Source organism: Taeniopygia guttata, chromosome 7, assembly GCF_048771995.1.
Source record: "Taeniopygia guttata chromosome 7, bTaeGut7.mat, whole genome shotgun sequence".
NCBI lineage: Eukaryota > Metazoa > Chordata > Aves > Passeriformes > Estrildidae > Taeniopygia > Taeniopygia guttata.
In genome coordinates, this window is record NC_133032.1 from 6,464,354 (window position 1) to 6,477,855 (window position 13,502).

The following is a 13,502-nucleotide window of genomic DNA, read 5'->3' on the forward strand; positions in this document are numbered from 1 at the left end:
CAGCCTCAGCCACAGCCTCAGCCACAGCCTCAGACACAGCCACAGCCACAGCCGGCCGCGTCTCCTCCCCCGGCGGAAAGGGCGTTTCTCCAGAGGCCGTGGCTCTAGACAGGGTTACAGTTCACCACCTCTGCGAGCAACTGTGAGGAGTCTTTGCCCTGACCTCAAGCCCAGAATAGGACCTCGGTACATCCTCTCCTTTGGAAACAAATTGTTTGATACAGATCACCTTACATGCAATACCCTGACTTTTCCCATGACATTTCTCTTTCTCATAGAATTGTAATTGTACCGCTTTGCGTCACAAGCCCTTTACTAAAAGGATTTGAGTAGTTTCGCTGTCTGGCCCATGATTTCCCAGATACCATGCTGTGAAAAGGCATTAAGGTTTCAGGACCTGACTGTCCATGGAAACATTAAAATACTTTTATTTATGTGCACATTTTATTAGTAAGTCTTTGAGCAATGCATACACATGCATGACCAACAGAACTGATCCCAGCCTAGTGGGGGAAACAGCAAAATAGTAGCAGGGAAATCCTAGAAGATTTTAGGACAAATAATATTTTCTTTAATAGAAAATTACTATCCATTATATCTTTAAATGTTGACAAACATTTGTGTGGTCTTAAGCTATGTATTGTTCAATGCTCAGTGCTGCATCTCAAACTCTTAGGATGAGGACAGGTTGAGCTGTCTTCTGGAAATTGCATGTGTAGTTGTGGCATTTGGTGAGGTGATCTGTCCCTGAGGCTTAGATAACCAAGTGACTCACTCTACAGTAAAACTGAAAAAGAAGATAAATAGTGTCCCAGCACAGACCACAACCTTCACTGAGTTCTGCTCTGTCCACCCAGGCTGTTGTACATCATTATTTAAAATTCAATTCACTAAATTGAAAGATATCATCCTGTACATTAAAGAAATGGAGGGACATTTGTTTACTATTCACATGTAAATTAAGACAATATTCTAAGGAGATACTACTACCAAAAAAATCAGCTAGAGTTTTTTTTCAGTTTTAGAAAAGATGGGGGGAAAAAAAGAGGCACAAATGTGATGTCACTGTGAATGGGGAAGTTTGCTCAGCACTTTCCAGACTATGCCTGACTCAAGTATTCTTCCAGAGTTTGAATTTTTAGCAGAATACATAGATAAATTGCAATTGTTTTGTATCCTTTACCCATTCTTTTCTTTCCAGTGTGAGTTTTAAAATGGAAAGCAGATAAAAAATGTTATGCATATAAATAATATATTGACTGCTTCACTCAAGGTATCAAAAATGCATTACTGCATGAGCAGATGTAGTGGTATAGTTCCTTGATTAAGGAAGAACTGAGAAATTATGAACAGGCAAACAATTACATGTTGTATAATTATAATCTCAACATATCTATGCAGTTACTTCTCTGAGATGCGAATTGGGAGCACACCCACTGCCTCCACAATTGGCTGTCATAGCACTGATGAGCCATCATACAATTACACTGTTTTTATATAGCTATAGCATACTGTCAACATGAATGACAGGATCAGTTTACAGAAGGAAAAAAACCCAGCCTCATTATGTATGCACACATACATATGCAACGGCATCAGTGCGGGCCGTTCTATCTGGGGATTCAGCTGATAAATAACTGAGGCTCTTATCTGGCAGTTTTTAAATGTCACTAGACCAGCCCAGATGTGGTTTTATCCTTTGACTGTCGGGCTCCTTGTCCATCAGCAGGGTCCATCCTATGGCTTTATGCGGTTGCCGCTAACGGCGTTCGGGCGCTGTGCATCACCGCGGGGACAGAGCGGCACATCAGCCTTCCCAAAATCACGTTTGATGCAGCTCCCCAGGCTCGCAGCGATTCCCCGCGGGCGGACCCCGGGCAGCGGTGGGGCCTCGGAGGGACAGCGCTGCTTCTCCCGTGCGCTCCGCTCTGCGTACTCTCCTCATCGCGGATTTTCCGCCGCTGTCTGCGTTTCGGCGTGAGAAAACTGCCGCTTCCCTCCCCGGGTTCATCTCGACCCCATTAGCCTCCGGCAAACAAGGGGACATCGCGACGGGGAGACGCGGCCACAGCCCCGGGCCCGGGTGAGGGGCTCAGTCACGGGCAGGGGACCGCGCTCCGCTCCGCGCTCGGCGCAAGCCCCGGCCGGGCGGCGTGTCCGGGCGGCCGCTGCCGCGGGGGCTGCAAGGGAGCCCGGAGCCCGCGGCGCCACTCCGAGCCCCAGCGCAGCTCTTCCCCGCGCCCATCTCCCATCGCAGCCACAGCAACACAGCCGGCCCTGCCCCTTCCAGCGGGGAGGGAAGAGGCTGGATTTAAACACAAACATCGCTCCGCCGCTCGGTGGATTATTTTCGCTCTTGTCTGGTGCCTCACCTCCACCCTCAGCCCTCCCCACACCCGCGGCGCTTGAACCTGCCCGGCTGAAAAGTGTGCCATCCCCCATCCCCGACCACCTCCTCTCCGGGCCAGCCCCGCCGGCCCCCCTCCGGCAGGGTCCGGCCGGGAGTGCCGCTGTGCTCCACGGGACCCCCCAACAACCAGGGGAGGCCGGCTGCGACCAGCGGGGAGTGCGGCGAGGGCGATTCGCTTGCTAGAGAAATGCCCTGTTGAACTTTGAATATATTAGTTGACATCAGTGCGAGTTGGGGCTGCCAGCCCCTAGCTCCCTCCTCCTTCCCTACCTCCTCCTCCTCCGCCTCCTTCTCCTCCTCCCCTCGGTCTCCGATGGAAAGAGTTGAAGCCGTGCTGATAGGAGCCGTTTGGAAGAGACAGAGGAGCGCCCGGGAGGACTTCGGTCCCAACTCCGGCCGCACCGCGGGGACGCTGCCCGCCGCCGCTCGCATGGCCCGAGGCGGCACTCCCTGAGCGCCGGGCTGGGCAGAGCCGCCGCTCCGCTCCCCTGCTCGCCCCGAGCCGAGCCCAGCCGCGCCGAGCCGAGCCCAGCCGCGCCGCGGCTGCCCCCGCTCCTGCGGCAGCCGGAGCGCGATGTGCCGGTGAGCCCCGCACCGGGAGCCCGGCGGCCACCCCGTAAGCGCAGCGCGGCGGCGGCCCGGGGGGCGGGCGGCGGGACGGGCCGGGGGCGCGCAAACTTCCCAACTTGGCGGGGTCGGGGGGAGCGGGCGGCGCTGGGAAGGGGATCCGGGGAGGTGGGAAACCCCGGGCTGCTGCGCGTCTCCGCCGCCCCCGGGGCAGCGCCCGGTGATGGGGGCCGGGGGCAACCTGCGGGGTGCGGGGGTGTGTTTGTGCCCGGCGCTCGGCGCGCCGTCCCCCTGCCCGCCGGAGAACCAAAGGGGCTTGTTTTGTGTCGCTGTGTTCGCAGTCCGGGAGCGCTGGAGAGCACGCTAGCTCAGAGGTGGCAGTGGAGGTGGTTTTTTTCCCCTCCTCTCCCCGCCACCTTCCCAGCTCTTCCTAAACCCGCTGAGGGAGGCTGTGGCGGGAGTGAAGGGGTGCAGTGGTGGGAAGCAGGATAGCCTAGACGAAGGGGTATTAATGATTTTTGTTTTTCAGATGGTAATTTGTCTTTGTGGTAGGGGTGGCCCATTAAATTTCAGCTCACGTCCTGATGGAGATCAAAAGCGAAGGGGAGAGGGAAGCCGAGAGCCTTGTGCTGCTCCTTAGATCCGCGCATTGTTAGAAACTTACAGGGAGTGTATGGGGGGGGGAGTAGGATTTCCAGAAACAACCTTTGTCGATCCAGCTCCAATATCCACACCAAAGTTGGAGAGCTGTATTTTCCAGCACTACCATCTGCTCCTGGTGCTGCCCAGGAGCACGCTCACTGTTAAGCCTCAGAGGAAACAAACAAAAGGTGTGCTTGCCAAATCGGTCCTGAACCTGTCTCTTTTAGGTGTAGCATTAAGTATCGAGGAGTATCTATGTTCTAAAGGTTCACTGTCCTCTGTTGGCCCAGTTTAGACTCTTTGATAATTTCCTGTCCTTAAAAAAGGTCTCCAAAACATGATAGATGCTAGGTCTTGTTTGGGTTTTTTTGTTTTGTTTTGTTTTTCTCCCCCCCCCCCCCCCCGATTTATTTATCTGGTTTTGGTTGGGGTTTACATTTTTTTCCCCCCATTTCTTTTTTCTTCCAACTATTTGTGTATGTATATATCGGTTAGGAGCCATAATAAAGTTCCTTATTTTGTTGTGCAAGTGTTCCCTCTCATTACAAAAAATACTTCTTTTCCTAAATTATAGTCTGAGCTGCAAGAGATTTGGTGTCTTTGCCTCTGGATGGGTTCAGTGGTAGGCTAAGACCCCAGGCTGACTGTGGCCAAAATAGAAACCAACTAAACTAGAAGTTCTAATGGGCCTTGACTCTTACTGCTGCTGCCTGAGATCAGTGGAGATCCCAGGTGAGTGATAGCAAGGAGGAGGAGTGAGGGTAGCTGGAACAAACTACTCATGCAGAAAAGTACTCTTGTGATTATACATCTGATTTGTAAGCACCCAATGTAGAAAACTGGTCATAACTGCAGACAAAGTGGCAGTGGATAAGAAAAATTCTGCTGATATTTAACAGGATTTTTAACAGAGATTCAATTTTTAAACAGACACTTGAATCATGCATATCTTTAATCTTTTCTCCTTTTGCAAGAAAACTTTTCTGTTTGGATTGGGTGATAAGTAGACTCAGCACTAGGTAATAGTTGGGAATCTCTATATTTTATGGAATACTTTTTGCATTTTCCGTGAAGTCTAGGCAAGTTGTTCTGGTTTTCTCTCTATCTTGTTTTCTTTCATTAAAGAGGCCAAGTTTTTGTCCTCCTCTGCCAGAGACATGCTAATCCTAAAGTCATGGGGGAGAGAGAGATCCCACCCTTCAGAATATAGATATTTGCTTTGTTCATACCCCCCAGCCTGTTAGGCTGATGGAATTGGCAGTGGCTGCCCTCCGTGACCTCCCTCCCTTCCTGCAAAAAGCTGGGGCAGCCAGGGAGGAGAAAATGTGCAAACTCCAGCAAGTGAAAAAGCACAACATCAGAGGACAAAAGGCTTGAACAGAGAGATGCGGGGGATGAGGTTCTGCACAGAAAATGACTTTTAGCAAACTGGCCTTGATCAGTTTATATTGACTGGCAACGATGGGATGGGGATGGGTTCAGCAGGAATGTGGGTAGCCCAAGAGAAGCTCGACCAGTGGTGCCATGGAATTTTAGTTGCTTTGCAGTAAGACTAAAAGAGTTCCCAGACAGAATGGCTTTGGTCGTCCTCTGTGATTGCCCTTTATTCCCTAGGCTGACAGCTGACCTGAAGGAACATACCCCCAGGCTATAAACTCTTCTTCTCACCTTGTAGTCACTTGTAAAAGTGCTGCTTGACTTGGGCTGACACATGATAGGGCCCCGTTAGAGGGAAAGTTCCTGGGGAGCAGGCACTCTGTGATATTAAACATGGCTCAAACAATAGATTTCTATTTTAGTCAGGACGTATTCTCATGCAAACAGACATACTAGGGTTAAATAAGACCATCTGCATGAATATATCTTCCCGAAACCAAATAGAAGCCGGGCAAAGTTTCAGTGTGCAGCCGGGGCTGTTGCCTTGCTGTTCGGCAAAAGGGGGCAGTGTCCAACAGTGCCAGGGAGCGATCTGCCGCTGCCGCCTCCCTGTCTCGAGCGCTGCCTGGTGCACGTTCTATCAACTGGGATCTGGGAATTTAGGGTGTTATCCGGTAGCCCATACTCAGGTGATTCCTTGTAAAGACATCAGAGAGATGAATTGCCTAAAAGATGCAAGACCAAAGCTGTAATTGTTTTACTTTGTGGTTGCATCACTTCCATATGCTGGTGAACGACTGGAAATTAAGGACAATGCTGTATGGTTGCAAAGCTAGTTTTGTTCACATTAAGTAGGCTGACAGCAGTAACCATACCCTGTTTTTACTGTACTGTTTTTAGGGAAAACATGGTGAAGCCCCAGCTTTGGAGTGCTGTTGGTATAAATGCCCTCCAAGGAATTATCATCACTGTTTTCCATAGTAAGAAAACCAAACAATTTCTTCTCTAAATTTAACTTTCTTTGAGAACTCGTTTGTTTCCAGCCTAGAGAAATATATTGATCCATTAATAAAATATTGGTTTCAGAATGCATTTAAAAGCCTTTTCACCTTTCATTTATCTACATGCCTATATTATTAGATTAGCATTTCTTAGTTCATTTTTTCCTGGGAGCCATGGGCAGTTTTACTGAGGGTCTGTCATTGGAAAGCCACGCACTTTGTGGACTCCAGCTTTGTCAGGTCTCCTAAGTGTTGCTCATTGCCTTCATGACAAGAGCTGCAGCAGCAGGGGCAGACTGGCCCCAAGAGATGGGACGTGCTGAGGAGTGAGAGTCAGTCACTGTAATGTGGAGGTGTTCTGCTGCTGGGGTAGTGCCGAGATTCAGAGTTTAGGTGTCGTCCAGTGTGAAGTCTTCAACTGGATCTGCCTTGCTGCAGATCATCCCCATGAGATAATTTCTGGTATAAAGCTGAAAAAGGGCAATTTAATTACCTGCAGAGAGTGGTGGAGACAATTCAAAATACTTCTCTAGGGGTAAAATCCATCAGTGTTCATTGTGTAGCAGCTGTGTAAGTACCAAATCACACTGAAATCACAAAGTCAGTTTTAAGTGATGGATTTACCTTTTACAGACTAAATACTGTGAAGGTGAACTGCCACAATTTTGGGTTGAATCCCTGTGATTTAGTCCAGGAGACAAACTATGGCGTATTGCACTGTCCCTGCTGTGCCTTGAAATGGGCTGTATCCAAGCATTGTTGCTTCTGGGGATCAAGGCAACAGCTCTTTGTTATTGTTTCGTTACTTAAGGAAACAAAAATCAACCCACTGAAGGCACTGTGTCAGATAGTTTTATTGTAGGATTTTTTTTCTCTTTTAGACTCTTTTTTGCTTTTAGACTGCTGACTTCTCCAGTGTGCCCAGGATCAGGAGTCATCCCACCTCTGTCCATGGTGGCAATTTTCATTAGTTTCAGTAGGAGCTGAGTGTGAGACTTTGACAGCTCTTTGAGCCTGCAAATGTGTGGACAGTGCTTTGCTTGCTGGAGATTATTCTTCAAGCACAGTTAACCTCAGTATTTATTTCCCCACTGTTCTCATTGTTGTCCAGAAAAAAATTTACTGCATGACAGCCATTATTTCTTACCCCAGGCTCAAACCATGTGAGTAAAGTGCAGCAGAGCTCTGACTGCATAACTGTGACTTTCAGCACACAGGGTCTCCTTGACTACAGTGCCGTGACTCCCAAAGTTATCTCTGTTTCAGAACTCATATAAAGCACAATTTTTTAAGGTCTGCAAAAAATCACTCAAGGTGATTTTCTGAAGATGAGTATATCAGTAGTAATAGTCCAGAAGTATTACTGTTATCAAAAATGTATCTACAAACCGAATGGGTTTGTTTTGTTTCTAAATGTAATAACTCAGGGAGGCAATTTGCATGTGAAGGATGTTACCAAGTTACAAAGTATGACTCTGAATTGGTGGCAGGGCTATTCATGTGCTTATAATTAAACATGTACCAAAGCACTGTGCTGGTTAAGGACTGGTATGTCTTTATTTACTTTTTAGTGAGCTCTAAATGAGACAATAAGTAAACATGCTGATTGCTACTTTTAATCCCCAAATCAATTGTGAACACCTGTAGGGTTTATAAATCATATGTGTAATTTCATTTACGTTCAGAAAGAGGTCATTTTTTGAGAGAGCACGGAATATTTTCTTCCCAGAAGCTTCTGTGAAGGCGCTTGATCTTACAAGGTGCTGCATGTTCTTCATTGTTGTTAATGCGTCTCCGGGAAACAGCACCCGGCACAGCCAGACCCTGATAAACACAAACTGCAGCAGTGTCTGACCTCCGTGGCTTTGTTGAGCAGGCGAAATGCTTATGGGCTTGTTAGTCTAGATAACATACTCCCTATTAGGCTGTTGCTGCAAGTTAAATAAATTGCAGAGGGCCAGTTTCAAAGGTTTGACTTTATCCGTGATGCACCATCACATGACCAGCTGGGACATAGCCACCTGCAGGAAAGAACCTCAGTCATAAGTTTAATTTCTGCCAAATATTCTGCTGCACTCAAAAGCTTCATCATAACTTCAGATCCATAAGGCAAACCCATTCCATAATTGGGAATATCATGTGAGCATCTGGTGATGCAGAATGGACCCTCCAGTAGCCTTGAACCCTCTGTGCTATGGAGGAAGTACCCTGATACCAGATAGTCTTAGATGTTAAGCAGAGATGCCACCTGCAGTCCTGCAGAACAGACCAGCTAAGTCCTGCAGAGATGATCTCTAAGCCATTTGCAGTTTAAGGGTTTGTAGCTTTGGAAGTTTGTGTATTTTGCAGATTGTTTGTGCCATAGTCTTCAAAAACTGTTCACTTTTAAGACAACCAGATGGCTTTAACAAAATATATTTGCTGGCACCTGGAACAGGTGGATCTGGAATCAATTTATGCAATGTAATTTTTTCCACACCCCTTTTGGAATAAGTTTATACCCTGGAGCCACCTAAGGTGCTTATTATGTAGCCAATAGGGAACAGCTTCTGTCTGAGTACATAAGATTTTACACATCTTTTATAGCTAATGCCTAGATTGAAATGCAAAATTTAGTGCTGGGAGTGCATATGAATTTGTGAAACTCCCTGGAGAAAATGTGGGTGCATGTATCAGCGAATGAATTTTGCTTCTCCACAGACAGAGAGTGCTTTTTTTTAGTGGTAACAAATGTCCTGTGTTCACTGTTTGTCATTTTAAAAGCAATATTTTTCATTTCAAGTGCAAACCTTGTGCAAACCCTGTGCAAGTTACTGATGTAGAGGGAAAATGAAAAAATAGCTTCAAATTTATTTGAAAGGATAACAGAATGAAAATTTCTTATGTGGTATGAAAGTGTCCTGACTCAGAGATCAAATTGGTGGTTCCAAAATATAGCTGTGACACTTATGACTAGTTTTGTGGGAAAGAAGCAGATCCTGCCTTTTTTCTCAAAGTGAAGAAAACAAACTTCCATGAGACTTTGGCCACATCCTCATTCTTGCAGCAGATTCATGGACAATGAGTTTACCCAGATGTGTGGATTCATAGTAACTTCAAAGCGGTTTTGAGTGGGTGCTGTGGGACCATCTGCACAACTGAGAGGTAGGATAGGAACTAAATCTGGGAATATTTTGGCTCTTTAGGGAAGAGGAGTTTGACTACAGATGGCCTGTTGGGCAGGTTTAATTGCTTTGCTGTGTTGTGTGGCCATGGGGAAGTTGTTTAGCCTGCTGTTTCAGCTAAAGGTTGCTTATTTTTCTCCTATGGTGCTGATTTACAGCACATCAAAGATAGGAGGAAAAAATAAGGCAAGAAAGGAAAGGGTAGGAAGTTTGCTCTGGATAACTCAGTTTGACAGGATAATATAGTAAATTCAAGAATGCAGAAGGAGATGCTTTTGGGGCCGGTATATATATAACACATGGAAGGAAAACTCAGCTAGGTCTCAGAAGTTTGTTAGAGTGATTACAGATCCCCCTTCCTTGCCTCATGTTCCTTTCTCTGCTCTCCCTTCCTGATTGAAGATTGTCTGCCAGGAGGAGATTTTCAAACACATGGTTTGGATAGGGCAATCAGTCCATATTTATAAAACACTTAATATTTCACTCTCTGACCTTTTTGGGGTCCATTCCACATATGAAGGGCATTTGCATTAGAAACACAAAGCTGAGATTCAGTTCCTGCCTGTGTCCAATGTGCTACTCCAGTCCAAAAGAGCTTAGATTTTAGTTGTAATTGCAGCTTGTAACCACCTACTTAAAATAAAAGACAACAGGGGTAAGAATATAATTAGTGGCTTGTGGTAGGATAAAGCAAAATAGGAATATGCACTGTAGCTGTGTGCTGTTCTAATGCTGACAAAGGATGAGGTGAGGTAACACATGATATGAAGAATTTCACAGCTCCTGCTTTGTGAGGATGATCAAGTGATACAATAGTACAACTTAACCTTATTTCCATTTTAACATCTATGCTCAGCAGTCAGAAGTAATAATCATCAGGGACAGAAAGTGAGGCATAAAAGAACTGTGGCCTGGAGAATTTTGTGCTCATCTGTTAAAGATATCATGAATAATGATGCAGATGGGCGCCAGGTAGGGTTGCCTGTGACTGAAATCTGTACAAATTAAACTTTGAGGTCTGTGAGAAGCTGGCCTTTTATTTGAAATGTTTCATCTCGTTGCTTTCCTGCCTCAAAGCCTTAAACTTGTGCCTTACAAGATTATGCATTTATCTCCATGCTCAACATTGCCAGTATGTAACTTTATCGTGAAAACCGTTTACACAATTGAACAGTTCAGTGTAAGTTACTGTGACTATGGTGCAAGAAAATAAGTACCCTGCTTGCATGTGCACTATTGGTCCCAACATTTTTCAGGATGAACTAGGCACTGTTCCTTTATTTTGCATTTTCATTTGCGTACCAGACATGCATCTATACAGGTTGAAATAAAACAAAACCAAGTTATTAACATCGTTAAAATTTAACATTTCCCCCCCTTAACCAACAGAAATTGTTCCCGAGAGAGTAATTTACTAGATACGTTCTGTATTTGTCTAGGGCTGTACATCAGTAATACAAACCATGATTTTGCTAACGCTATGTGCTCCCTCTAATGAGTCTTTGAAATATTAAACCAGCTTATATTTGGGATGAGTTTTGCACACTTCCTTGTCTATCGTAGCTTTGCAAATCCAGGCTTCACTGTTTTGCCTCAGAGAATTATGAGTTTATTATACTCCTGGAATGCTAATAGCACTTCATTTTCCCCCTAAATTTCTTCTTCATATTTATTTATTGATTCTTCATTTGAGCACAGTTTCACAGATAATGATGGTACTACTGAGAATAGCTGGTGTGAGTTAATTTTAAGAAGGCTGATGTTACAATGCCATCCTGTTTTGCCAAGAATTTCTCTGCAAAGTTCATACACTAAGGCATCAAAAATGCCAAATTAGTTAAGATGACTGGATAAGATTACTGCCAGTGCTATATTTAATTCCTGGTTTCATCAAAACAAAGCACATCAAGGCTTACAAGTCTAAATTTAATTTTGCATTAAAAACTCATGGGCAGATTTCAGGGCAATGTACTTTGGGCAAGCAGTCTTTGGTCATTTTGTTTTTATTCAAATGGAGTTCATTGACCTGTGAGAGAACACATGTGAACAGTGCTTTTAGCATTTTACTCTTTAGTTTACATTTTACTTTTGATTCCTGGAGTTCTTACCCATCTGGTCCCTCCTCCCACAGTGATGGACTCCAGAAAGGTGCTTACAGTCATTTTTTTCTGCCTTCCCTGAAAGAACAGAACTTCCCCAAGCCAATTTATGTTCAAGCTAGTAAATTGTTCTAAACAAGCATCCAATTTTGATTTACATATTTATGAAAGGAGAGAACATCCTGCAATTCTTGGTCAAATGTTTAAAATTTAGCAAAACTTGCAATTATGTTGCCCCTTAGTTGCTAGGTTCTTGGTCCTGTTATACTCTTATCCAAAGAGGAGAGCATCACATTTTCTTGCTGTGGAAGTATTTTGATCTGCTGCCAAGTAATCTCTTAATTTTTCTGTGATACTTCAGTATGATACTGGATTTTCCAATTTTTTTTCAATCCTTATTGCTTGATGGCTCTTCTCTGAACTTTCTAAGGATGCTACTGGCCAAAGAAGACAGTAGAACTGACAGCTGCAAAGGTTTGGGAGAACTGAAACAGCAGAGATTGTAGAGCAGAACTGAGCAGATAGACAGCAGGAGATAAGGACTGCAAAGCTGGAATGCAGAAGAAAAGGATAGTGGTGTAGGAATCTCTTGGCATGAGGAGCCTGGTGTGTTACATGCCTGGATGATGAGCTGGAGTGGCTGCAGTGGGTAAAGGCAACAGCAGGTTTTTACTGGCAGAGGAGGTGGCTTGGAGCTGGGTTGGCATTGCAGCAACAACACTGCTTGTAAATCAGAGCAGTGCTGTATCAGGGGAACTCTCTGCAGGAAAAGGTCAAAACATCTGTCTGCACTTTGCCTGGGCATAACCAAACTCTCATTCAGGAGCACTGCAATGCAGGCAAGGTGAAAAGAGGCACTTTAAACTAACTGAGGCAGAGTTCAGGCAGAATATCTGGTAAGGAAGTTATTCCATTCTTGCAAGTGTAAGATCTGAGCCTGCAGAATCAAACTCACTTTTACAATCTGTACAAATTCCATGTGTTACTAATTTCAGTAAAATGACCTGTGGATAGGAGTTTACTGGCCTGAGTTCTTGATTGCTAACACAAGGCAAACAGTTAAATTATTTGCAAAAGTTATAGTAGTATCAGGTTGGCTTGCACTAACCTTAACTGTGATACCTGTGGTTAGAGAGGACTAGAATCTTCCCATAAGTACTACAATTTCTGTTTTTAGTTTGGAAAGATGTTATCATTTAATGAAAACCCTTTGTATTCTGGCAGCCTACTCTACTATCCATTTACAAAGCTCTCAGAGGGCTTGGATGTCCATGAAAAGTTCAAGAGCCCAATTCTACTCAGAGATAGATGAGTGCAGCCTCAGTGAAGAGCTGTGGTTGTGCTTGGCTGAGGACTGTAATGTAAGCCCAAAAAATCAAAGACAAGTTTGTATGTATGGAACCAGATTGCACAGGGATAATATTGGTCCGAAGGCACTCTCCAAAATGAGGTCTGCCAGATTATGCCGTTTGAAAACATAGCACCAAGAGAAGCATTTTTAGTTTTAATTAAAACGAAAACATGAAACAACATGATCTCAATTTCTGCTGAATTTTAGGCTTCCACATGTTTGAGCATAAGATGCAGAAGTAATTGATTAGAAACAGAAGTAAAATAATGAGGCTTGCTTTTTTTGTTTTTCCTTTCCCAAACTGATTCAACTGAGGAAAAAAAACCCCAAAACTTCTGAAAAGTTAACTTGAGATGAGTAAGATTTTCTTCACAAATAGACCAAATGAACTACTGAAGTTCTTCAGTGAAGTTATCACAACAGCCTTGAGCCAGTGAGATTATTTCCATGAAAGACTTCAACTGGATAGAAACAGGGGTTTAAATTAGTAGTTTAAAGAATTGGAAATAATTTGATACATGCATTGTAATGCTCTAAGATATTTGTTGAAGAGATGAAGAGACAAGAGCCTGACCCTGCAACAAGGGACATCAGTAGAAAGAGTTCCATTTTTGTAAGTTAAAATTTGATTTTTTTGTCTTAAAACCCCCAAAAGTTTCACATTTTGCAGTTCTTATCCAATGAATATTTGGTTTTGAAATTGGCATACTACCTGAGTCAGAGCTTCAGGATATGGCCCCACATTTTCAACCTGACAGTGCCTCTTTAAAATGCAGCGGTATAATTTAGGCATCTCTTATTTGTTTGGAATAGCAGAGCTTACATGTCTGTCAGTCACAAAGAGTTGATAGACATGATTTGAAGGCAGGAGATCAGGAAATGTGTGCTTAC

General features: G+C 44.5%; 1 protein-coding gene across 6 annotated transcripts in view; it reads left to right on the forward strand.

The window, feature by feature from the left end:
* The first annotated feature begins 2,276 nt into the window (after window positions 1-2,276).
* The window catches only part of SEMA5B (semaphorin 5B), a 269,864-nt gene continuing 258,638 nt past the window's right edge, over window positions 2,277-13,502 (forward strand). For 4 of the 6 annotated variants that reach the window (XM_072932000.1, XM_030277145.4, XM_030277148.4 and 1 more), the window contains exon 1: window positions 2,277-3,026. The gene's annotated coding sequence lies outside the window, so the exon portion shown is untranslated. The remainder of the gene's footprint in view (window positions 3,027-13,502) is intronic. The other 2 variants (XM_072932001.1, XM_030277147.4) reach the window with 1 other exon arrangement.